We start from the raw sequence: 25,980 nt of genomic DNA on the forward strand, positions 1-25,980 counted from the left end.
TGTCTGAAACTGAGCTTTATTTTAATATATGCGTTCATTAAAAGTTATGAATTCGTGCATAATTTGCATTACAGGTACAGTCTTAGTAACAAGATTCTAATGTCAAATACCACTACTTTACTACAATCACCAATGGCTCATACATCTTCTAGATATCACCTATTCTGGCTTTGTCTTAAATTTGCAGATTCTTTCTGAACAGTGTCTCACTAATGTCGTGGTTATGGTTGTCCCGTGGACTCTCCTTATTTTAGCAGGTATGATTTTTTTAATGAACCAGGAATTTTTGCAATGACAAGGAAAGGAACAGGAGAAGCCGAGGAATGGAAATAGATGTCCTTCTGAGATTAATGCAGGAGTATCTTCATTAAAAGAAAGTACTATCAGCCCTAGAGATGGAGCTCCTGACTTTTTCAGCTCAATACTGAAAGATTCAAATGAACAGACAATGTGGTTCTCTTTATGGTAAAAAACAATTGCATAGAGGAAGGAGTACAGGATAGTTCTGAGCTAAAAAAGAGTCTGTTCATCTGTGTAGTGAAATGACAGGTTTATGCTGGAGATCAAACCTTGATCATGTAATGTCTAACATAAAAAATGAAGCCTACAACTGTGAATTGTATGGGCAGCAGGGCCAAGAAAGTTCTGGAGAAGACATGATAGCATTCCTGAGTGATGAAAAAGAAGAAATCTAGCATAATTGAAACCTTCTTTCTTGGTCTGTGCTGGAAATAAATGCAGTAAAGTATCTTGAGTGTACTAAAGCACCTATTCATATACACCTAATCTAGAGGAAAAACACTTGCAGAAATGTACCTTGTACTTGTAGGTATGAAACAGTCGCCTTCAGAAGGTCACAAATTCTTGTGAAAAATTCGTTCCTTGTCATGCTATAACAGGGAATATCTTTGCTGGAAGTAAGCTATGGTGATAGGGGTTTCTAGAACAATGCAGTTTACTTACTGATAGGGAAATTAAGGATTTTCTTTTATGGGAATGTTTAGAGAATTCCTCATAGACCTGCATCACTGGAGAAACTTCATAGAACTTACTTTTATCTGCAGAATTAGAGACAGAATTTGTCTTGTTGTCTTTCAGGCTAGATCATAAAAGAATTACTGAAATATGCCAGAACAGTAGTGGAAAACTTTCACATCCACAGCCATAAATGAATGCACTGAGGAATAACAGAGACAGTTCTGAGATGGAAAGATGATCTTGTCATAGGTGAAAGAAAGTAGAGTCTAGGAGGAAGAAGTGCTGTCTGGCAAAAGAAAATCATGTAAAGAGTAATGAAAGCTTAAAAAGACCTTCAGTTTAGCCAGCAGGAAATCTTTTTCACCAGAAGGGTAATGCAGTACCAAAACAGGTTACCCAGAGAAGTTGTGGATTCTGTCCTTGGTGGTTTTTAAGAGTCAGCTAGACAAAGCCATGTCTGACCTGATGCAGTGTAGTCCTTTCATGAGTTGGAGAATAGACTTATTGACTTCCAAAATTGCCTTCAAACTAATACTTCTGTGGCTTTATCAAAAAATAAGAATGTGGATTATTCGAAGAGAGGGCAGATAATAGGAGCTGGAGGGGAGTGAATGGTAAAACAATATAGAAAAAAAAAAAAGAAATTGTAAGATCAGTAAGGTACACCACTGAGTTAGTATTTGCCATCTCATTCCCTAACCTTTCACCAAAATAAAATTATCCTGATTCTAGGTGTGTCTAAAATCCTTTAGCTCTTTTTCGGAATAGATAAAAGCAGCTTGTACTCCCATATGGCTAGAACCAAACTTTCAACTTCATCAGAAAATTCATTTAACAAATGGACTAAGAATGGTAAAAACATATTCAGGAAAAAGATTTGCTGAAGACCATAAAATATTCTTGGGTAGTGGAACTTACATCATTTCAACCCCACCAGATGTTTCAGTGTGCAATATAACAACAGGAACAGGCGTAGCTAACAGTTTCTATTTACTATAGGGCTGGGGTTTCTAGCAAAGACTTCTGTTTGGAAAGACTTTAAGTCTTGTTTGGAAAGACTTTAAGTCTTATTTAACACCCCCCTTACGTCAGGATTGGACCATTACAGTGCCTCTTCTTGTGGAGGAAAATAAACACAGTAGGATTCACTTCTCTTGAGCGTGAGGGGACAGGCTGATGTTTACGCTGTCAACCAGCTAGACAAAAATTCTTTGCAAGATCAGTCTTGGAAAATGCCCTCGTTCTGTCCATTGTAAGGTAGGTGTTACATTATATGGAGTTTTCTGTTCAGCAAAACCTTAAACTAAATGAAGAGTAGTACCGATCTGTTATCAATAAATAAAAATTATTATATGGTACTCCTGGAAGCACTAGAGTCCAAACATCTAAAATTAATCAACATTACAACTTTTTATGTTTTTATATGGGTAGTAATTACACTGGAATTGCTTAATAAAATGTTACTTTGGAGAAATAAATAAAATTAACCAAAACTGTTTTGGAAGATTAATTCTACTCTAAACTTAATTGGAGAGATGCTAATATTTTTTTCAAATATTTGGGAAACCTTATTTTAGGGAATATGTTGAAATCTCAAAGACTATATTTAACTATTCTTAAGTTTACATTTTAATTAAATACTTTAGCACTTTGTAAACTAAGATCTAATCACTAAGTCACTAATCTAGACTGATTATGTCTTCATCCTTTTGTGCAGATATTTGAAAGAAAACTTTCAAGTTTAGGCTTAGAATATAGCAAATTTTTCATAGTAGCTCAGCATTATATAGTTTTCCTCATACAAAATGTTATATATTTATCCTTGAGTATTGCAGAAGTTTTAATTGGGATATGTACAGTATCTACAGTCTTTATAATCTGTTACTGAAATTTATCAACTTCAGATCATGAATATTGTAAGAAATTGTTCTTTTGGGGGCATGAAGCATATAAAAAAAAAGGAATAGAAATATAGAATACAGCATTCTCTAATAGAGTATAACAGAGCATAGAGACAATTACATAGATTGAAACGTAGTGAAATGGAAGATAAAAGCCACCAAAAGAAAGGAGGGAGATGTCATAATTGTCTATTATGAAATTACAAAATGTTGCTAACTTGTCACTGATAACTTTGCCTTGTGTGAAAGTAACAGAACAGAATTTACCGGCCTTTTATCTTCTTTTAAAATACATTCCTTCAAGATAAATGAGTAGAAAAGGGTCCCAAAAAGAGGGATCAGAGATTTAGCAAATATGATCTACAACAGATTAAGCATGTCTATCTATATGTGAAAAATTGTTTTAAAGAAAATGGCGGTAGTTTTCTCCAATTTGTGCATATCCCTGTACATGCACACATACTAAGATACTACTACTTCCTTTCCCTCTGGGGAAAGGAAAATACCACAGTGAGCTGTCTCTGGAGGATTTTTCAGAACAGATGAGACAAATATCTATGTAGTATATCCCAGCTCATCATAGGGTTTTGATTTGGATAACCTTGAAGACTTAATAGGAAGTAGTATTTATTTTTATGAACCAAGTAGGAGTTATTTCTAAGCATTATCACAACTATTTAGATACTTAGATTTGTAGTAGCGGGGTTTTTTCTGATTTAGTTACTCTGTCTGTGTCTTCAATGTAGTGAAGCCTTAAAGGTGACTACTGTTAAGCTATTTGCATCTATGCTTTTGAACAAAGTTCATAAAACAGTAATTAAAAATATAGTAATGCAAAATAACTGGTCACTGTTTTAAAGTTGCTCAACTTTCTCTTGAAAGCTAAGGATGGGGGGGGTGTATGACTGAAATTTCATCACTGTGTGTTTGTACTTACTTTCAAACTGAGAAAACTGAACAAACCAATATTATGCAAACTATCTTCATGGTCGGCCTTTTTTGTGCTATGGACTTTTTCTTAAATGTTCTAAAAAGGGCACTTGTCAGTGTGATTGTACACATTTTTCTTCTCATTTTATTCAGCTAAAGAATGCTAGTCATTAAGCTCAGTTCTCAAGTGGCATACTTCAGGCTGTGACTTCCACAAATTGGATGGGGATGTTGGATGTGAAATGAATAGAATGTGTAAGCTATTCATTTTAATGAAGAATTTTAAAGTCCCATGGATGATTTCCCTTATTAACATCCTACTCTGACTTAAACTTTTACTAAAGTATGATTTTTTTATATCAACACTAGTAGTAGACAACATGGAAGTGGAAAACACATTTTCCTCACTGTACCGTTAATTTAACAAGTGCATAAGTTTTGCTCTGCTAATCACTTCTCCATATGTTAAATAGCACTGTGACTTCAAATTACTAAACCAATGTAAAACAATACTATTCACACTATGATATTTGGCTCTTCTGTCATTGAATCTCTATGGCAGAAGTAAGTTTCCGTACGCAGTTGATGAATGATACTCTTACAGAGAATTAAGATTAAAAGCTGGAAACAAAAAGGTATTTACACATTCAGTCATCAATGCAGTACGCACAAACACACTTTTTTAAAAATGCATATGATTCTATGAATATGTAGACTTAGTCTAGTTATGCTAAAAGTACAAGTTCCCATTTCTTAATGGCAGAATTAAGTCTGAGAGCATTATTAAATGACATTGGAATGTGGCAAAAAGAATTCAAGCTGTCAAATACACATAAATTCTGTAAAACATGTATATATCACACATACAACCAGGATTTGCATTTCTTTTTGATGTATGGAACCTCACTTACTTAGGAAATTAATACTGTCCTGAGTAGATTTGCCAATTGTCTGTTGGGAACATCAGCTTTGATCGAGAATGGAATTGCTTCAAAATACTTATAGTAGAATGCAAATAATTCAAATCATTTTTGTCACATCATATGGAGTGATGTTTTAAATTCAAATTAAAAAGATACATCAGGATTAATGGCCATGACAGTAATATCTGGTATAAACAAAGGAGGGCTTGCTGTAGTTTGTTTGTAGCACGTAAACAGAAGCACCTGCTTTTTACAGAAAAACAGTGTCACAGATAGACTTCAACATATACCAGATTTTATGCTAAGTTTAGAGAAGAAAAATGTTGCAACCTTTTTTAATATTAAGCCATTAGCTTATTAAAGTGATTTATAATTTTTAATAGGAGCTATTTACTTCAAAGTGAATTATACGTATATGATAATCTGAATATATAAGTATGCAGAATCTGTCTTCCTGTTTAGTCAGCAGGGACTAGTTAGCTAGGTAAATGCTACATAACCCAGAGTAGTCATGAATGAATTTTAACCTAAATGAGATACTCAGTCTTCTGAAGAAATCTTTCTCTTAATGTGCTGCTTACTTAGAAACATCTAATCCAGCACATTCAGGAAGAAAAATTGCTATTAGCAGAAAGCAGATCTTTCTCAAACTTTATGAAGTTTAGCATTATGACACATTACTGCAGCTTCGCAAATAGCCTCAGTAATTTTCAACCCTACTTTTCTTCAGCTGTAGAAACAGAACAAGGCACAAAGCCATCAAGACAAGAAAATGGCCTAAACCATGTTGTTCACACAGAAATATAAGAAAACAAGGAACCAAGACATGTATTTTTCATAGTCTTGAAAACTGTACAAGCAAAAGCTGCTTCTAGTAGCAGGCACATATAAACCTCATGTGAAGAATGAAAGAAGTGAAAAAGCATCTGCTGAAAGTACAGTTTTAAAAGATTTATATAAAGTTGAGGTACTAGCTCATCATAGTCTTAACAGTTACTGCCTGGTCTATTTTTTTTTCTAAAACAAGGGAGAAGAACTTAGATGTTTGACAATGTCTGTGTTGTGGGATACAGAAAGGAGTAAATATTGTGTAAAAAAGAAATGGAAAAAATTTCACATGAGACTCTCTCTTCCATGTAATTATATCTACACTAAGCATATATTCTCGTTGGTTAATCATTGGACTCCAGTCTGCCAGCATATCTGTAATTACTCAGCTACATTCCTTTCTATTGCTGATGTACATAGACTTCATACAGAATCAAGGAACAATCAGATTTGTGTGGAACAGAATTGTCAATTAGTATTAAATTAGTGACATTTCTCAAAAATACTTGAATTCACTTTCTTACCCAATAGCATTTTAAAAGAGCAAAGAAATATTTATCATTAGTTAGCTTAGGCAACTAGCTTTAGTTATGAAACCCTTTGGTTTTTCTTATGCATTGTGTGAAGTAGTACTTGGTGACTATACAGCAAATTAAACTAAGGTAGAAGTTACATTCCTGGTTTTCATTTGTACTAGATCCATTGACTATATCACCATGTACTACTGTGGATTCCTGTGATCAGGAATGTTTGGATGATCATAGACTACAATTTTACTTCCATAAATAAGCTTCCAAAAGAAGATTCAGTTATCTAAACAAAAAAAAACAAAAATAGACCATACACTACTATAAAGGTATGTTTGCAATTTGACAAGAAGAATATCTTGAATAGTTGATAGGTACTGTCTTTAAATAGAGCAAGACAACAGCAATATACTAGGGAACAGAACGACTGTTAGAGGTGCATGCAGCCCACTTGGTTTGAGAGCAACTCTCACAGTGATGCTGCACGACCAGTACTAGAGCTGTATTTGTCCCAGGATTATGGGGTAAAGCAGTATGACTGAAGCAACCTGGAAATCAGTTGCAGCCCTGGAGTAGTGTGCTATCATCCGCACGTAGATTTATATCAGTCTCTCATGCCTGGTAACTAAGCCCAGAGTTCCCCCTCTGCTCAGCTCCCTGGGGTATATGCTTTGCAATTTACAGCTACACGAACCTTTTAGTGACTTGTAAGCTGAGGATGCTGGACATCATGATTTCCATGTTGATTTAGAAATAAAGTGTTTAAAAGATGATAGCAAATTTGGGCAGACCTGAAAATTGGGGATCAGTGATGAGGAAAGGTAAAACTCGACAAATCTTGATAGCCCTGCAAGTGAATGAGATCAAGCGGTTTAAGAGCAAGGAATAATGGAAATACTTTTGTCCTGATGTGCACAGGTCAGTGTGTTGCATAAGTAAGTCTAACAAAAGCTAGATATGAAACAAAACAAATATGCACATTGTTCACTCAAATCCTTTGGAAAAGGTCTCTGCCAGGGAGACATAATACTTATTGTAGATAGGAGAACATAATAGTTCTAGCATTCCAAAACCAAGGTGATTTTGTATGTAATTACCTTAAGATGACAAAGGAGTACCAACAGTACTGGGATAAAGTAGGCAAAGTAAAACAGACTTTTTGTTCCATAATGAATGTAAGTTGCATTTTAGTAAGGGGTAATATTTTTCCTCAAATCAAAACAGGCATTAGCTATATAATAAGCCTTTCATAGCACCTGTACACACTGCAGAAATAAAAAATACCTACCTGAACTATGTGTTCAAATATGTTTATTTTCTTTTATTAACGTATTGATTTATCCATTAAAATATTTGACTTTATGATATTTCTGATACGGTCCTGCACAGACACACAAAGTAAATCATTAACAGTAACTTTTTTCTGTGACAGACATCAGTGTCTATATTGCATGAAAGATCTCATAAGAGCCAGAACCCGCAGGATTTACCTAAAGATGTGAAATGGAAGGTAGGGAAAGCTGTTGAAAATGCGGGTTCTGGCAGTACAGTGGGATGAATACTGGATTGGCATCCTCACCTGGGAAGTATGGAAATGGGGCAGGGCAAAGGGATGTCCCAGAGTTTAAATCAAATTCTCCCACTAGCTAAATGAAAGCATGAAAGAAATTGTGTTTGTGATACCCCCGTCCAGATAAGACTTATTTTCCTCCTTACTGCATTACTTATTGCATTACTGATCCCAATAAAATGTGAGAGCTTCTGCATGAAGTGGTTACAGATACAGTTATGCTCCAGTAACATAACAGGCCTCCTAAATAACTCAGCTTTTTTATCTCTTTACTCCCTAACTTGTCCCAAGCAATCATTTCAAGTTTAGATAGATCCTATGAACTGCCTTTGGTGCTAGAATCTCCACTGCTTTTTCCACAGTGGACATCATTGCTAAGAAAGGATTTACCTTCTCTGCAATGCTTTTTTTGTATCCTCATTATCCATTCTTCCTGCAGACTCTGGCAGCCTTTCTGATCTTTGATGTGTTTGGAGGAGGGTCTGTTATTTTTTATTCCTTTTGTTTAGACACTCCTCAAACTTTTAACCTTCATTTATTTGTTTATTATGCCCTTTCTGCAAGACTTGAGCTTTTCTGCTTTTTTCATTTGGAAGCAATTTCAGGTTTTTGAAGGATGTCTCCTTGCTTCCAATAACTTCCCTTACCCTATTGCTTAGCCTTTTCATGTTCTTTTCATCCTGTTAAGCCTTTCTACCTGCAGACATCTAAGTGTCTTAGCCGGCCCTTGCAGCTTTTTGACAATTTTGTCATTTTTATACAGTGTCCCTTTTTTGAGATAGACCTCATTTACATACATTACAATTGCGGTTAGAGTTGAGGAGGCACTCTTAACATATCGAAGTACATCCTACATTATACTTGGGGCCAACTGAAGCCTCCAGCCAGTTGCTAGTCATTGATGGTGCATAAAAATGTGGTCTCTGTCTGATATGCCATTTGTCTAGTCTCGACGGAGTCAAGTCTCCCCTGACTGCTGTATTTCCTGCCTCTAATCTCTGTAAGCACATCACAATCGCCATCCTGTGATATCAGGAAAATAGATCAAAAAATATACTCTTCCTATCTGAGATCTGGAATTTCAATCTATTGAGATTCTGTTACACTCTGAGGTAAGCAGTTTTTCACATATACTGAACTTCAGCATTAGTCCTGCATATTCTGTAACCCAATTTCAGTGTCCCACTGATGGGACAAATATTCAGCAGCCTATTATACGTGTCTTTATTTAGTGCTAGACTAAGTAGATCATCCACACAGTTTCTTAAACTTCCAACTTTAATGCAGAAGCTTAAGTCTGCTGTTTGGTTCTTGTCTTTGCATCCTGTATGAAAAGCACTCTGTCATTCCTAATTCCTCTGCTCAAGTACTGAGTGTGCATGTCTTCTTCCATAACTCAGCTTTTTGTTATTTACTTCAGGCATGAGAAACCTGGTTCTCCTATCACTGAGCTAATATCCCTTTCTTCTGTATAGGTGCTCTTTAATCTACTGTGTCCCTGGTTTCTGATGGATCCAAGTTCTTACTCCTTGCACCTTCAAAGGCAGACACTGAGGTTCTTCATCTCCTTCAGTCCTGCAGATTAGGAACATTTCACTAACGGAGGTGTACTGCCTGTCGTCTTTCTTTGAAGGGTCTGAATTTGCCTCCAGATTCTTTCTCTTGCTCTTCTCTGTCACCAGTACCCATGTAAACTATGATTGCTGGCTTCTCTCCAGAACTTTCTAGGGTGGATCCAGATTCCTTAGGAGATCAGACACTTCTATAATCAATAGCCAAATCACTCTACGGTATTCTGTGGGATGAGAGGCTGTCAATTTGGTTGAAATAGCATCTTCTACCATTAAAGTACTTCTTTCCAGCTTGGGTTTCTGGTTCCAAAGAGATGTCCTCAGTGCAAGAAGTTAAATGGCCATCTTTTAATGAGGAAAGGAACAGCGATATCTCCCAGAGGGATTATTTCCCCTTTCTTGAGTTCAGTGTCCTCCTCCCAGAAGATGGGACTGCTGTCTTGAATTTGATTTAGCTGTGTGATGTTCCTGAAAATCTCAATGAAGGTCTGCTGTTTTTCTCAGTACAGGGGATTGTTTGCTTTGAGAATAACCTGCTCAAGGGTGTTCTGAAACTTTGAGTGAACCTCCCCAGTTCAGCTACTCTGCTCTCAAGAACTAGAATGTCCTCTGAGGACTACAACTGGCCTGTATTACACATATATGTATGCTATCTTTTCAGAAGGGGGTGCTAGCAATAAAATGAATAATCCTTGCTGTTTTTTTGCTGAAGTTCTTTCTCCATTTCTTCTTTTAGTGTAGAGAAGGCAGAGGGATTTTAAGTTGATTTTGTGTCTGGATGAGTTTGCATACTGGCATAGTGAATCATAAGCTACAATCTGGTTATCATTTAGCTGCAGCATCAAATAAATTGTATACTAATACACTATATTATATGTTTTCTAATTGAAATTAGAAATCTATTTACATAGATTGCTTGTGCACTTAGCACATTCATTCATACTAATTGAAATATGTAGGATGCATTGGTCACATTGTTTATTATTTGTTTACATCAAATGTGGCTTGCAAATAATGTTCTCAATTAAGCTATTTTTTCACTGTCTACAAGTCCAGTAAGGTTTGTTTGAATTGCAAATATTACTTTTCAATTTTTCATAATTGACGCCATTATTAACATTATTCAGCATTAGTTTGTTTTTATGCTGAGAAGTTAGAACTAAGGATTGAAAAAATGCATCTTTTCAGCTTTAACTATGACATCTGCTATTACTATAACTCATAGCTTGGTAAATCTGTGTGCATGTATTACCATAAGACATAGATGAATTCTTAGGTTTGGGAGCTAACGGGCCAAATGTAGTCCCCAGAAGTGCAAAGGGTTTTTTCCCTTGCTATCCCATCTCTCCATGCTTTGTTTTTTATTCCTTGAAGGTCCCAAATGCTACCTATCATTATCCAATGGATATATTTAGTTCTAGCCTGTTCACAGCAGTCAGCAGAGCACTCATAATATTGTAGAATCTCACTCACCCTGGAGAGGAATGATGGGTTGCCTGGCAGCAATTCTCATTCAAGATGATATCAGGCCTATCCAAGCCTCCTTGTCAAGGTCAATTCTCAATAAATAACAAAGGGTAGAATCAGTCTGCAGAAAAATACTTTTCTTGCACTGGATGCAAACCACCACTAACTTAGTTTTACGTTAAATCATATAAATGTTAGCTTAAACATGTAATTAAAATGTATTGAAGAGAACTTGCAGAAGGCAAACTGTCAAACTATGCCTATCATGATCAGTTCACTTCTTAGTGTGATTTATTAGCTCTCAAGGAAGACTGTCTTACAACTAGAGAAGGAAGTTACGGTCAACAGCAGAAAGCCTCTAACAAAGTGAACACATTAAAACACCAATCTGGCTATTGCTTCCCAGCAAAAATTATTTGGAGTAAAATAAAGGCATTTGTAGATTCAAGACTTGCTTAGAATGATTTAGTGAAGCCTTATGGTGAGAAGTAGTAAAAAGAGAAATCTGATATCCTACTCTACTGTGAAATTTTCAGTGAAAGGAAAAATGAAAAACTTAGAAAAGGTATATTCTTCTTTTCACATGAAAAGACTCTAAGGAAATTGCCAGTGAATATTTTCTTTTACTAACAAAATAGGCTCCGTTAAAATATGATTTGACACTACATATGAATGCAAGCATATGCCTGGATAGCACTTTATACTCCAAAGTTGGAAATAACTTCACTAAATGTTGTTGTTCTTCCCAATGTTCACAGAGTTGATTCTTCTTTCCGTCACTGAACCCTAAGAGTCAACCAAAGTGCCAGTTGTCCTGGCTGTATTTACACTGTGTCTTCCAATCAAGTCTGGAATGTCCCCCAGAAGCCAAACTGAAACTTTTTTCTAAATGCAGTATAGATTTCTGGATGATAACAGTCATGAGCCAAACCAAGATATCAGCTATCAAGCTCAATTTACTAGCTGAGAGGTGATGAGGAACAAATGAAATTCCTTTTGACTGTAAGTGATCATATCAGGCTACTGCTTCCCTTCCAGTACAAAATCAGATTATTGACAAAACACAATATAGGTGAACTTATTTGAGTTTGTGATGAAAAAGAGTAGGAGTACACGTGTCACTAGTTAGAGATTACAGAGACTGATGGGAAGTGTAACCACTCCATTTCAATGCAAAGTCCAATATGCAGTAATTTTTGTTTTATTGGTAACATTGATAGAAAAATCTCTGCTTTCCTCCAGGACATGAATATTACAGCTGCATAAGAATTTCTTTGTTTTGAGCTACACCTGGAGTTGAACAAGATTAACCCGGGAAGGTGCAGCTAGTTACCCAGATATAAATACAGATTAGGAGGTTTGTTGCATCCAAGGCTTAGTTAATACTTAAAGATATAGACCACAGAGATATGGCAATTGGATAAATGCCAGCCCACAAGACATGAAGGGGTAACCTCAAAAAAAAAATTTTCTTTTGTTAGGTTTCATTTTTCTTCTGTTTAATCTCAGTGTCACAGGTGTGAGTACACAGCTGTCTTGTACATAATGTCAAAGCTCACTTTTAAATAAAGATGAGACTGATTATTTGATTTTTTGGCCTTTCAGGAGGAGAAAGACAGATTGTCATGAAATATAAAAACAGTTGCCAGTCTTGCTTTGACAGTGAAAAAAACCATACTTTTTTAAATTATTTATTTCCTTCAAGCTAGCAATTGTTTACTGTTTAAGTGAGATGAGAGGAAACTCTTACATAAAAAATCAACTACTGATCAAGGCTGGTAGCATAAATTCTTAGCTTTTTTACTTTCCATAACATAACTGCGATTGTCTTCTTTTAAAATTCCTTGCCATTATATCCATCAAAACTAAACTGAGTGCATCCTGGGGTGGGGTTTTGGTTTCTTATTTTGTTTTGGTTTGTTATCAATAGCCCTTACTCAGAGCAGTTTTGTTTCTGAGAGAAGTAAGCATCTACACAAATTCAAAACAGTCAGACCACTGTTCCTACTAGTACCATTAGCAGTTTCCAGGTTAAGTTTCACCAAAAGCACATTTGCCTGTGAAGAGAAATTTCAGGCTCATTTTAGATGTTTCTTCAAATTGTAGCAGTCAGCAGCTTGTTGTTCACCAAATGGCATTTCATGTTTCTGGTGTATTGTCCTACATACAGTTAGTTTTTCCAAATTCTTCTAAAAAAGCAGCATCATCCTGATCATACCTAAATATTACATTGTTTATTTAAGCACCTGAAAAGAAATGTGAGTTTCTTTATGGTCTTTATAACCTGGGAATCTGTTGGCTTGATTCATGTCTCAATTGCTCAAGTTCGGTCATTTAGCCTGAGGTAGAATATCAGACAGATGATTCAATAGCTTAGTTGTTAATGATTGTATCCCACGATCTATCATCTTAGGCTACTTTCTATTCTTTGAGACTGACGTTATCCACTTCTTGCCAGAATCTCTTTTACTGATACACCAAAATTATATGCAATCAGTATTCATCTTATCTCAGTAACTTGGCTGCAACTGACAGAAACTGAAGGTAAGCTTTTGAAGTAAAATAAGAATTTGAATGCTACTCCAGGAGAGGAACCTAGAATGCTCTGACAGAGCCTTTTTTTAACATAATAAGTGTTCAGAGACTTCATCCTGCAGGTTAGAAAACACTTTCTAAAACCGGTCAGGTTTCGAGGTTCTAAGAACCTCCAATACAGCAGGTAAGTTTTCACCTAGATGCATACATAAGCAAACACTAAGGAACTTGCAAATCATAACAGAAGTTTTGTGATCTCTTATAGGAGCAAATACAATGCAACATAATAAAAAGAGTGGAATAGAAGTTCTCTGAAGTTACACTTACAAGAGAGAACACAAATTTATGTCACACATTAGGAAATGTACATAAATAGATTTCCTTGGCTTATGGAAAACAAGCAAGTTCAATTAATTTGAATTAGAATGCCAAATTGCAGCAGAAGGCAGCTGACTAGAAAGGAGGGATTCATTTTCTGTCCTCCGTCCCAGAGGAGGCTGGTTTTGTTTTGTGTTTTATTTAAATAAAGGAAAAAGATAGCTGGAAGCTTACCTTTATCTTAAGCAGCAGCAGGAGGTTTTGGAATATGGACAAAATTGTGGAGAATTATGGAAATTATATTAAAATATATAACATACTTTGAAAGAAAAATAATTTCTCATCCTCCGAACAAAGCCAGAAGTGTCTGTTCATAATACACTCACATACACATACCCCTTGTTTTTACACATTGAATCAATCTCTCAGGTTATTGTTCTTAAATATGTGAGTGACAACAGTTTGTGTTCATACACATAATTTATTTCAACAACTGAAGGTTTTGTGGGTTTTTTTCTTTTTAGTTTTGCAGTTCTCAAACCATTGGGAGTGGGAAATGCAGTAGAGATTTCCTGCCTGAGTTTGCTGGTGATATAGCTGACTCTCTGAATGATTCTGACTTAAAATAGAAAGACTAAACCTACACTGTGAAGGGTGATACATTTAGATATTGCAGTACATTAAGATGTTATCCTTATAAAACTGTTATAAATGTTCCAAGTTACGTCCAAAATACAATAAATGCAGTAGATATGCATTGATCCTGCTGATCTGTGACTGTAGAGGAATAAAATCTAATCCCTAATTAGATTTGTACAGAGATGGTATTTTCAAGTAGTTAATACAAACTTTTAGTCTTTTTTTTTCCTACTTACTTGGCAGCAGATCAAGGGTGATTTAAAGTAATCTAGCCCAAGCAGAACAGACCAGGTCCTCTATAGACTGATGCAGAACTGTTGCAACTATGGATGGACATTTAGAAATTCCTCTTAAACGAAGCAAAATGATTTAGAAAAGTTTAGGAAAAAAAATCAGAAAAATTATAGAAAAAAAAATTTAGATAAACTCCATACCTTTTAGACACAGAGTTATTTGATCTGTACTGCTCTGACTTAAAAGGAAGCTCAGACGAGAATAGTGAATGAAGTCTTCCTTTACTGTGAATATCTCAAAGCAGATTATATATTAAATGGTAACACTAAAAGTTCTACTTTCCCTCTTTTCTGAGAATTTCTTCACTCGGGTTATATTTTGCCCTGGAAAAACTCCCTCAGTCTATTTACAGAGTTAGTACAACTTAGGGTACAAAAATCCTTATTTGTATTAAACAAACACAGCAAAGATTAGAGAAATATCTCTCTCTCTCTCCAATAAATCTGTGTACTGCCATAAAGAAGAAATACTTTCTCTCCTTTCCTCCACAGCGCCCTTTCCTATTTACAGCACCTGGAACAACTACGACAAGGCACATCACACAAGACAGTAAGAGGGCACTTTGCTTTCCCTTCCTATTTTGTGTAGTCACATTACAAAGTTTTGGTCTGGCCCTAGAACAGCAAAATGAGAGTGGGAGATCTGAACACCCAAATATTTGATATTAATAAAGTAGGGTGTTATTTTATTAGCCCTGAAGTATTTCTCCAGGGTCATTTCAGATACATATAAGAATACATGCACAAACACAGTTTCTGCTGTGCTCTGACAGGGCTTAGGATTGTTTTGTATTCATGTCCAAAAATCTTATTTCTAGGATATTCTTCCAGCTCAATTGCTTTTTTAAAAATTACCTCTGCTATCCTGTATAACAAAACCAATTCCTTGTTTTATGGAAAGATCTCTTTGTAGATTAACTAAACAGAAACTATTCCTCAGATGAAGAAAAGTTCTTAAGGTTAGCAGGAGTCTATTAATTATTTTTCCTTTTCCAATTTAATCTTCTCTGAAAGGTTTTCGAAGAGATAGTGCTTTCTCATTTACAGCCCTTGATTTTATATGAAAATATGTTGTAGTTTTGCTTTGGAGGTGATACTTACTGGAAGAAGGGGTTTTTTTCTGGAAAATTGTTCAACAAAGTTTAAAATATTGTGACTATATTATGCATAGAAACTTCATAGATTGTGTGAGTTTACTGTCAAGCCTTTTAATACCGTACTAATATCATAAGAATGCTTTATTTTGCCTGGAACTCCTGGTGGATTTCTAGAACTCAGCATGAAATCTAGTTTTTCTTTCATTTCTTCTCACTTCAAGCCTTCTGTCTTTTTTCTTTGGTTTTTGGGTTTTCTTTTTTTGGGTTTTTTTTTATTTATTTATTTATTTTTATTTAGCATCTGCAGCTATCTGTGCCTCAGTTCTTTCTCAGTTTTCTCACTGTGGTGATTGAAGTCATAAATGTTTATGTCAGGACTTACTTTAAAGCATAATAACATGATGCCCCCCTAAAACTTTTATCAGTGTTGTGGTCTAATCCCAGTAGGCAGCTAAGCCCCACACAGCCGCTCAAAATCCAAAACACAGCACCGTACAAGGTACTATAAAGAAAATTAACAACTTCCTAACCAGATGCAATACAGGTTGGTCTTGATGTTCTTCTAACATTGAAGCAAAGCTGTCAGAGAAGTTAGTTAGTGCACGTGCTCCAGAGGTACACAGCGTTGCACAGAGGATGTTGGGACAGGTTCAAACGCACAAAGATTAATTAGAGCAGTCTGTAGCTGACGGCAAACAGCCGTTCTAATGGTGAAAGCTGCTTTGGGGCATAAAAAAAAACCCAAAACAACAAAACGAGAGAAAAAGAGAAAGAAAGAAAGGAAGGAAAGGGAAAACTCTTCCCTGTGGCCACTCATGAAAAGAAGCAACAGGGATGCCCAGACAAACATCCTTCCTGGTGTGTCTTCTCTGATGCAGCCAGTGATTCCCCATTTGGAACTTTGGAACTACTACACACTTTAAACAGAAATGAATAAAATTCTAAATGCCTACCTAATTTGTACAAACCTATTGATTGAAAGGCTGAGGGTCGTTTTGTAGAACAAAGTTTGAAATACGCATTTTGAAATGTGGAGACATGTTTTTATAGAGTTTGACATGGAATTGCATCTGCCTAGAGTGCTGCAGCCAATTATGGTTCAATCAGCCTAGACTGCTGCAGCCAATTATGGTTCAATCAGCTAATATTATCTTTCTTCTTTGAGGATGGTATTTTCCATAATCTACCAAGCACAAGGTAAAACAATGTATTATAAAAATCTACGTAACCAAAAAGAGGAAATAAGGCATAAACTATATGAACTAATGACACCTGGAAGAAATACAGTTTATATTTACTGTTTATATTTAATTTTATATATTTAATATTGTATTTTGATAAATCAAATTCAGTTTTCTCATTGCAACATGCCTAATACAGAAATGGGTTTTTTTCTGTCATATTAACTGTTAAGATTAATCTTATAAAATATTATGAATCTAACATTTTTGTTTAGAAAACATATTCTGAGCTTTACAAAGAGTGTCACACAGACATCAAGAGATTTTATGGAATCAGGAATTCATACTTCATTTCTGTTTCTTGATAATTAAACTATTATCTTCTCTTGTTGGTGCCAACATGCTTTATTTACAGAAAAATCATGTTATTTGCTTTTACTTAAGGTGTCAAACTGCAAGATTTTCAACCTGATTTGCAGCCCTTCCACAGACATGTGCATAGCATTCTGTCATCCAGGTTACTGCCTCTGAGTCACGAAAGGTGGAATTTTATACAACTAAGCAAAAGAAGATTACTTACTTCACAATGTTGTGGCTCTTTGAGACACATTGTCCATATACATGCCCTAGGGGAATCTTTGATTTTATATTGTTATCCAAAACCAGCACCCAAACATTAGAGATGATCCTGTACTTTTTTCTTTTGCATGGCAGTGAATAACACTCAGAAGGTCATCACAGTGTGAATTGGAACAGGGATATAAGAAAAGTTGCTTTAAAATACAAAGGGGTCAAAGTTCGAATAAGAAGCGACACTGTGTGTGGATTTATTGAGGCATGTACCTTCATAAGGGAAGAGGAAAAGGAGTTGGACTGTGGTGAGTGCTTTTGGTGTCAGTGGTCCGTGCTTGGGACGCTACTGCTATGCTCATACTGGTTTTCCAGAGATCGAACTCCTAGCTCTAAGAGGTGATGCCCTCTTCCATGTCCTTCATAATGATTATAAAAAGTGCTTGCTACTTGTTTTCCATGATCCTGCACTAAGGAGGATATGAGAAGGACAGAGACGTTCCTTTTACAACTGCTTTATGCGGTAAATAAGAATGACAATTGTCAGCTGCCACAGATAGCGAAGCTTGTCATGGTAAGAGATTACAGATGCATACCACGATTCGTACAATCACAGGGTAGTTCAAGCTTGGAAGACATCTCAGGAGGTCATCCAGTCTGACCTCTTACTCGAAGCAGGGTCAGCTATGAGGACAGGCCAAGTTGCTCAGAGATTTATCCAGTCAGGTCTTAAAAACCTCCTGGACACTGCACAACATCTCTGGGCAACAGGTTCAAGTGCTTACCTGTCATCATGGGGATGACAAATAAGTTTCTTCCAGTTTCAGATAGGAAAATAAATTGACAATAAAGCCATAAGTTTATGCCAAGAACACTAACTTGGTCTACATTTTTCTACTGCTCCATGACAAAATACAGTATTTTTTCCAAGACCAAATTCTACTTTTTAGATCATTTCACTTTTTTGTATGTTCGTGTTTCCTTAAAGTTTAAAAAAAAAAATCTATAAAAATTAATTTCACCATATTCTTGGATTCATTATTGCACAAAAGTAGTTCTTGAGGTATGCCTGTTTTCTGGGATTTAATGTCTAAGTTCTCGTCCTTGGGGGCTTGCTTTGCTTTTTTGTCTCATGCTCTGTGTATTTCTGTTGTTAGATGCCATAGGATTTCAGCATACCACAGCACTGAGAAGTGTACCAACTATTCTTATTTTTCATTTTAAAAAGTCAGCAGTTTATTATGGCTTTCTAATTTTCAGAAAGTGGACAATTACAGAGAACCACAGCCACCCCATTTGAATTTCATGTCATGTGTTATGTCTTTCTAGCTGTATCCTTAGCTGTACTCACAAATACTTAGCTGATAATGGTTTTAGGCTACTAGAATAATGCAGCTAGAAAAAAAAAATCACTACTGTCTTTTAAAAATGTGTATTTTAATCATCATTTGCAGCATGTTTTAAAAGTAATACAGACTTGCAGCTGTAGTGTCTGAAGGTATCACAAACTTTCATGGATAAAACACAGGAAACAGTCCTTTTGACTACTGTCATTCAAGGAAACAAGGACAAAAGTGAGATTTTTATCTGAAAAGTTTATCTGTCTGTATTTTCCTTTTTTCCAAGTAACTCTGCAGCATTTGTTACATCAGGTGATACATTTAATAGCTAATTAACATTAATAAAAAGTACTTCATTATACTGCGGATTTAGAAAGGTTTTATAGGCTAGACATTACATGATACGACTGGAGTAATCCCTGGTTATCACCTTTAGATGGATACAAGGAGTCAGTGATATAGCATAGATTTAATATCCTATTACTGCTAATTAGGTTTGCTTCACTTGCTTCACTTTCTTTTGCATCCTTGTCCTATAACTTGTCTTGTCCTTGATAGATGTAGGTGTCTAGAGACGAAATATGGTCATTGCCAGATATACTCCTGCTTTCATCAAGTGGAAGTTCTTTAAATGTTTTATAGCTCATTCTTTGCCTCCTCTGCTGTACAGACTGCTGTATTAAAATGATACAGTAATGGTAATATCTGTTTAGGTGCAGCATGTCATACATCAGCTTAGTAGCTCCTTCACCATCAAATAATGCTTATCTAGGACCATAAAGATAGAGGTTTTATTTTCCTCTGCAAGTCTGTGACCTCTCTACCAATTATCCCAGGCTCAAGATCAGCCAGGCAGCAAGAGAAACAGCATGAGCCAATGGCTCAGTGCTAAAGAGAAGCCTAAACATTTCCCAAAAAAACAACGGGCTTCATCTTTGCCAGGCAGGGGGTCAGTATCATCAGCAAAGGATGAATGGATACCTACTGCGGGATAACCAGGGTTTCAGAAGCATCCAAAGCTTTTCTGCTGCTCCAGAAGCTTACCACTGTTTAACAGCTGTCACGAGAAGGCTAATGACCGCAGGGAATGCATCACATTTCCCGTCTCTGAGACAGCAATGTACGTATCTATCATTCTATATATAGACCAAAAGATACATTCATTTGTGGGTTTTTTCACTACTGATATTCAGTGATGGCACTATTAAAAATGGAAAAAAGAGACATAGTTCCAATGAGTATGATTTCAGAGAGACAAGGTGCACAAGGTTAACGAATTAAAGGCAATGAAAACCTAAATAACATTATAGATGTAAAATAAATGCATGGTATATACCCATGAAGAATTCAAAATGCAAATAATAGGGTTCACTTAAGTCACTGAAAATCAGAATATAAATAAAAATTGTAATGTATAATATAAAGAAAATGTGTGTTATAGTTTTTGGTACTGATGCCCACACAAGCTTGTGCAGGTCTTGTGATGGTGAACACAAACGGTAAATTAAGTTACAGTAGGGTTTAAGCTGAATATATTTCAGATTTAATTTTCTTACTCTTCTACTACATACATATAGAAACCAGGAGAAGTCACTCTTTTCCTATGGAACTTATTTTTCAGTCTGTTCTTGTAGTATGTAAATACAATTGTAAATTGTACCTTTTTTATAAAGAACTCAGAAGAAGCTAGAGGAGCTTACTGGTGAACAGGAACATTTTTCTGAGATTGGGTGGGAGCTTGGGGGGTTTTGGTATTGCGTTTGGGTTTTTTAAGGCTCTTTGGGACACAGGACACTTTGGCTGCATCTTCTGTATTTAGGTAAATGAGGACATGCTTTCTTGGTTGCCCTTTGCCTGTGGTTGTGCATATGGGCTACACTACATAGTTTTTCTGTATCAATTGCTTTTTATCAGAGAGGGTTTGTTTGGGTTTGTTTTCTTTTTTTTTAACAAAGTAGATACGTATCCTTACTGCTAAGGAAATAAGGACTGATTTATTAGATGACTTGTCCAAATTTCCATAGTAAATTCACTGACTGAGACTCTAGAACTTCAGTTTCCTGACTTCTACTTGCACACTGTCCTGCAGAAAAACTGTTCAATAATACTTGGAGTCCCAAGTATTACTCCCATATATATCTCCAATGCAGAGGCATGATCCTACATGCAGCATTTCACAGGTCTCCAGCATCTAGAAACTGCACTGTTGGAGACTTCTTTCACGCCTTGGAAGGGAGAAATAGGGATTCACTTCTGTGTGAATCAACTATTGGCACTGGTGCCTACTGGATTGTTCCCTGAGCAGGTGCAAAAAAAGCCATAATGTCTTTAAAAAAGCATAACATCTTTAAAACTGTGTTTTCTGCACTGTGAGTTTCAAGTCATCACTTAGAGTCAGTTCGGACCTTTGCTTTTCCAGGGTAAATGGAATTGGATTTTCTAGCTACCAAGTGCTAAAACTCCAAGTCTTGTCTTCCCCATTGGACAGTATGAGACAAATTTCCAAAACTCAGGTCCTTCAGCTTGAGCATTCTAGGCTCTATCTTCAACCTGTAAAACTGAAATAAGGCTTTTTCACTTTGCAGAAGCACTGTGAAAATTAACTCTTTAATGCTTACAAAACACAGGTAACATGAAAATGTCCAACACATAATCAATCAAATAGATGTATGATTCTTTGGTCTTCATGAGACAAAAATTTTTCCGATTAGAATTTATAAATATTTCACAAATTAGAAGAAATTAAGATTTCAAATTCTGGCAAACAAACATTGCCTACTGTCCTGCCTCTTGCAATTTGCTGAGTAACAATAGATAGCTTAGCTGTATGCTCAGGACAGATGATTTCACAGCATGCAATGACCTTCCACTCTTTAAAAATGTCTTAGTAATGTCTATCATGATATTCTTTCCCTCTTTTATGAAAAGTTGTGACTTCAAAATTTTCACATTATAGACTCTTGTATGCCTTTTAATCTTTTTGCTGCTTTGACCTTCCCTTTAAGTCTATTATTATTATTATTATTATTATTATGTGTTGACAGTAGCTGTTTGTCTGAACTCAAACTAAATATTTTGAAGCTTCTTTCATATTTTATTGTCTTTCCATGATAAACTGGGTAGCTGAGTTAACACACGATAGATGTGAAAAAGAAAGGCAAAAGTGAAAAAACTTCTTTCTTCCAGGAAACATTAGAGGAAAGAGTCTTGCTACTGTTATGATTAAATGAGGACAAATTTGGACAAAGGAACCATATTTCTGCTTGTACGGTGAGGGTATAAGGAAGGCATTGCACCTTTAAGCAGAGCACAGCAAAATCTGACCCTAAATGTTTATTTGCAGAAGTGGTTTGATTGCTTCCTGACCACCATGGAGCAGACTGTGGCCATTGCAGGGAAGCTATGAGTTTAAAAGTAGCTTCTCACTTTCTTACGGCAACAGTGAAGTGATCTGTGTACAGATGGGGCAGGTTAAGGATTTAAGTCATGATCTGATCCCTTTAGCAGAGTACTCACTGGCTCAAGTTTAAAGTTTGTAGATAGGCACAACTGAGTTTGTTACTGAGAAAAAAATAAGATTACCACCTACCAAGGACTTGATCCAAGGTCCTGATCCCCAATTGATGTCTTCCTATTTCTTCACATGAGCTTTTGATTACAGTCAAAGTGCTCAAGTTGGAATTTTCAAGTCAGTTAAAAAAAAGAATAGGTAGTCCAGGTAATAACTCTGTTTGTAAGGAGATGGGGAGATAAATTCAGTTTGGAAAACCTTCCTTAGCTTCCCTTCCCACCTTCTATATAGACTAAACATTTGAATATTGGAGTTTTGAAATTCTTGATCCATAGATGAGGGACAACATGTTGGAATCAAGAACGAAAGGGGGAAGTTAATGGAGGAATGGAAGGAGGAATCCTGCATATTAATAACCATGTTTGTATCACTTACGATGATGAGTCACATGAAGAACAGTTAGTAGTATTACATCTATGACTTTTGAAATACAGAACAGCACTGAAAGTCATCCTAAGATGACTATATGAGATTTTTATGTGAAGCTGCATGAGGTGTCACGGAGGGATGGGTAGCGTCCAATATTTGACTCACAGGTAACAAAAGAATTTAGCCAAGAGTATGGTAACCCTTTGCTATGCAAACAGAAAAGTAGAGTGGAACTTCATCCTAGACGGAAGAGTATGTTGCAACTGAAAGCAAAGTAAGTAAACAGTGGCTGCTGGAAGCTGCTGGAAGAACAGTCCAGTTGGTGCTAATGGCACCTGCTGCTTGAAAATACTGTTGCCGTATTTGTCATGTGTTTGAAGCCAAGCGATGTGAAAGCACAGTGTTTATTTTTCCACTTATGCCTTACCTTTGGCATCTCCTGACTACATTATACAATCAAAACAGGGAAGAGAGCCTAAAGGCAATGGAAACTTCTGTTGCTGCTCTCTAAGCCTTGATGGATATGTTTCTGAAACACAGAAGGCGTTTACAAAATGAATTTTGGTTTATACAATGGCTGAAGAGGTTTCACCATCTTTCAGCAGGTGGTGGAATAAGGGTCTCTATCTATTTGGGTATAAGAGAAACAGAAAACTAAGGACTTCTCTTAAATCACTGAGTCATATAAGCCTCTCTTTAGGGGAAAACAGATGTTGAAATTTAGATCAAAATGTTAACTGCAGCTTCATTATTTCAAAAAGGGACAAAAGTTCATTTTACTGTATGACTGGAGCTACTAAACAGCTGTAGATGGGACTGCATGTATCCATTACTGTAAAACAACCTATGCCCTATAAAAATCAGAAAGGCCTGATCCTTGGGTGTGAATCAAGCAAATTAGTTATATTAAAGATGTTTAATCTGGTAATTTTGAGTTTGAACAGAACGTTATTACTTGTTTAATTCACTTTCATGTTTAGAGTGAAAACAACTGCAAGAAATGAAATATTGCTTAAAATATTCAGAGCAGCAGCGTATGCCTCAAGAGATAAGACTTTCACTGTTAGTTTAATTAAGAGACCAAAAAGCAAGCTTCAAGTATTATTTACAGGTTCTTGACATATTCACTAATGAATCATAGGATGCTGTAAAGGTTATTCTGCCTATTACAAAAGAAGTGTACAATAACTGGTTTTTAACCAACTTATTTTCTTCGCAAAGTTTTATTCCATTCATGATAGATCAATGTGCTTGAAATGGGAAACAAAGATTCTTTTTTTACTGTTTCAGCTAGCTAGCTAGCCAGCCTCATATGGGAGATAGATAGAGTATAGTGGTACATTGTTATGTACATTGTTGTACATTAAGGAGTTAAGCATACTACCAGCATGATTTTTACTACTCTGTATTTTCCAGAACACTTAATTTATTTTTAGGAATATCAGGAATGTTTGGTGCCAGTGCCAGCACACCAGATAATGAAGGATTTCAAAATCCAATAAATTCTTTGCTTTAGTAGAAATAATCTTTATTTTTTTCTACATGCATATTTATCAACCTGATTGGTAATTTTTTTTTTCTGTTTCTTTTCCATTAAGATCTTTCTCATGCACACACATGCACTCTTTCTTCTTTATTTATCTGTTACATTAGACAGTCTCTCAGCTAAAACAAAACAAGAAACAACTCTTCTTTTCCGGATAAGTGATTTCAGGATTGATAGAGATGATAGTGCATCCTGCCTCTGATATAAGGGGTGCTAGACAATGTATAACAGCATCTCTATTAGCATTATGCCAGATTTTTAAGTAATGGCTTTAAATACAACATGCTTTACATAATAATGTGTCGCTCCTCTTCTTCTGACTTCTAAAGAGCAGGCATCAGCTTACTTCAGCTGTGGTTTGCTAGAGAAGGACAGATTTTGAGATACACTATTTATAGTTCTTGTTTTTATTTAGAGTGCTGTCTAGATTAGATAGCCAAGATTGGAGGGCTATTGACTAGTCCCTATGAGGAAAGAACCTAAGTGCACCAGGAGATCAAAGTTCCTGTATATTTCTGATTGAAACATCTTTGTTGTTTCTCCTTTATTAAAGGGAGAGGGAAGAGCTGATTTTATAATAAATCATGATTAAAATAACATTTTTATTACTCATCTTAAAAATAAAAAATAAAATCTTGCCTCTTTTCACATCACCAGGAATTAAAGGTTAAGATTTTATCTGAATAAAAAGACTGACCATACTGGGCATTGAAGGAAGAAATAGCAATCTGAGCTAATCTGAGCTATACACACTCAGAGGAAAGGAAGAAAAGCTAACATTCAAAACCTCCTTTAAGGATGACTGTGAATAGAAAATTAGATACAGCTTGTGGTAAAGTGTGGCTGAAAAAAGGCCATACCTCGCCCTGCTGAGGTCCTTAGATACATTTCCATGTCTGCTTCAGTTTCCCTGCATTTTGTGCACGGATCCAGATTTATCAGTCTCTGGCAGCTGGCAAGGGTACAGAAAAAAACTGGAGGGAATTACATTTCCCTCAGCAGCAGTTGGTTTCCCTGTGGCAAGAGATTTTCTGAGGACCTTAAATGGTCCCATTTAATTTCCAGCCATGTTCTAAAAGCTGTATTTAGTTTTGGAGGAGACCGTCTTCAACTCAGACGCTCATTCTGATGTATTGTGTCAGGTTGTGCCCTGAAGGACTCCCTTACACTCAAAATGAGTGGACTGTGTCCTCTCCACCTGCCCCACGGCCTCTTCCACCACCTGTGAGCTTGTCTCCATTAGGAGCTTTGCCACCTCTGCAAGCCCCTCTGTTCCCTCCAACGGAGAGAGGACAGTGAAGACCTCCTTCCACAAGCCAAAAAGAGTCAATTAGGATTGAAAAAGAATTCGCTTTAAAGCCAGGAGACCACGTTTTTTAAGGTTATGTGCCTCTGACAACAAGGATCCAAAATACTCTTCTCATTTCTCCCTCTGGCACATGACAGATCCTTGATAAAGAAGGAATGCATTGAGGAATGAGCTAAACCAGCACAGATCCAGTAACTTGGTGTCTGCAGGTCTGCCAAAATACTCTGTGTTAATTAAGCTGCTGTTTTCTACCCATATACTCCATTACCACATGCACTGATCAGTCTGGACCAAATTACTTCTGCTTATGGCCAAAAATTGAATGCACAGCTTTTGTCAAAAGCCTTCAACCAGGTATGTTCCAGAGAGCCTGAGGAGCAGTGAAAGGGTTTGAGGACCTACTTTGTGCAGAGCCCTGAGAAGCAAGAGAAAAAAAACCCCACACCTCTTTTGATTTCTCTGTTATTCAGATCCCACTTTCCATTGCTTATAAATAATTGTGATCACATCTGAGATA

Source organism: Buteo buteo, chromosome 20, assembly GCF_964188355.1.
Source record: "Buteo buteo chromosome 20, bButBut1.hap1.1, whole genome shotgun sequence".
NCBI classification, from domain to species: domain Eukaryota; kingdom Metazoa; phylum Chordata; class Aves; order Accipitriformes; family Accipitridae; genus Buteo; species Buteo buteo.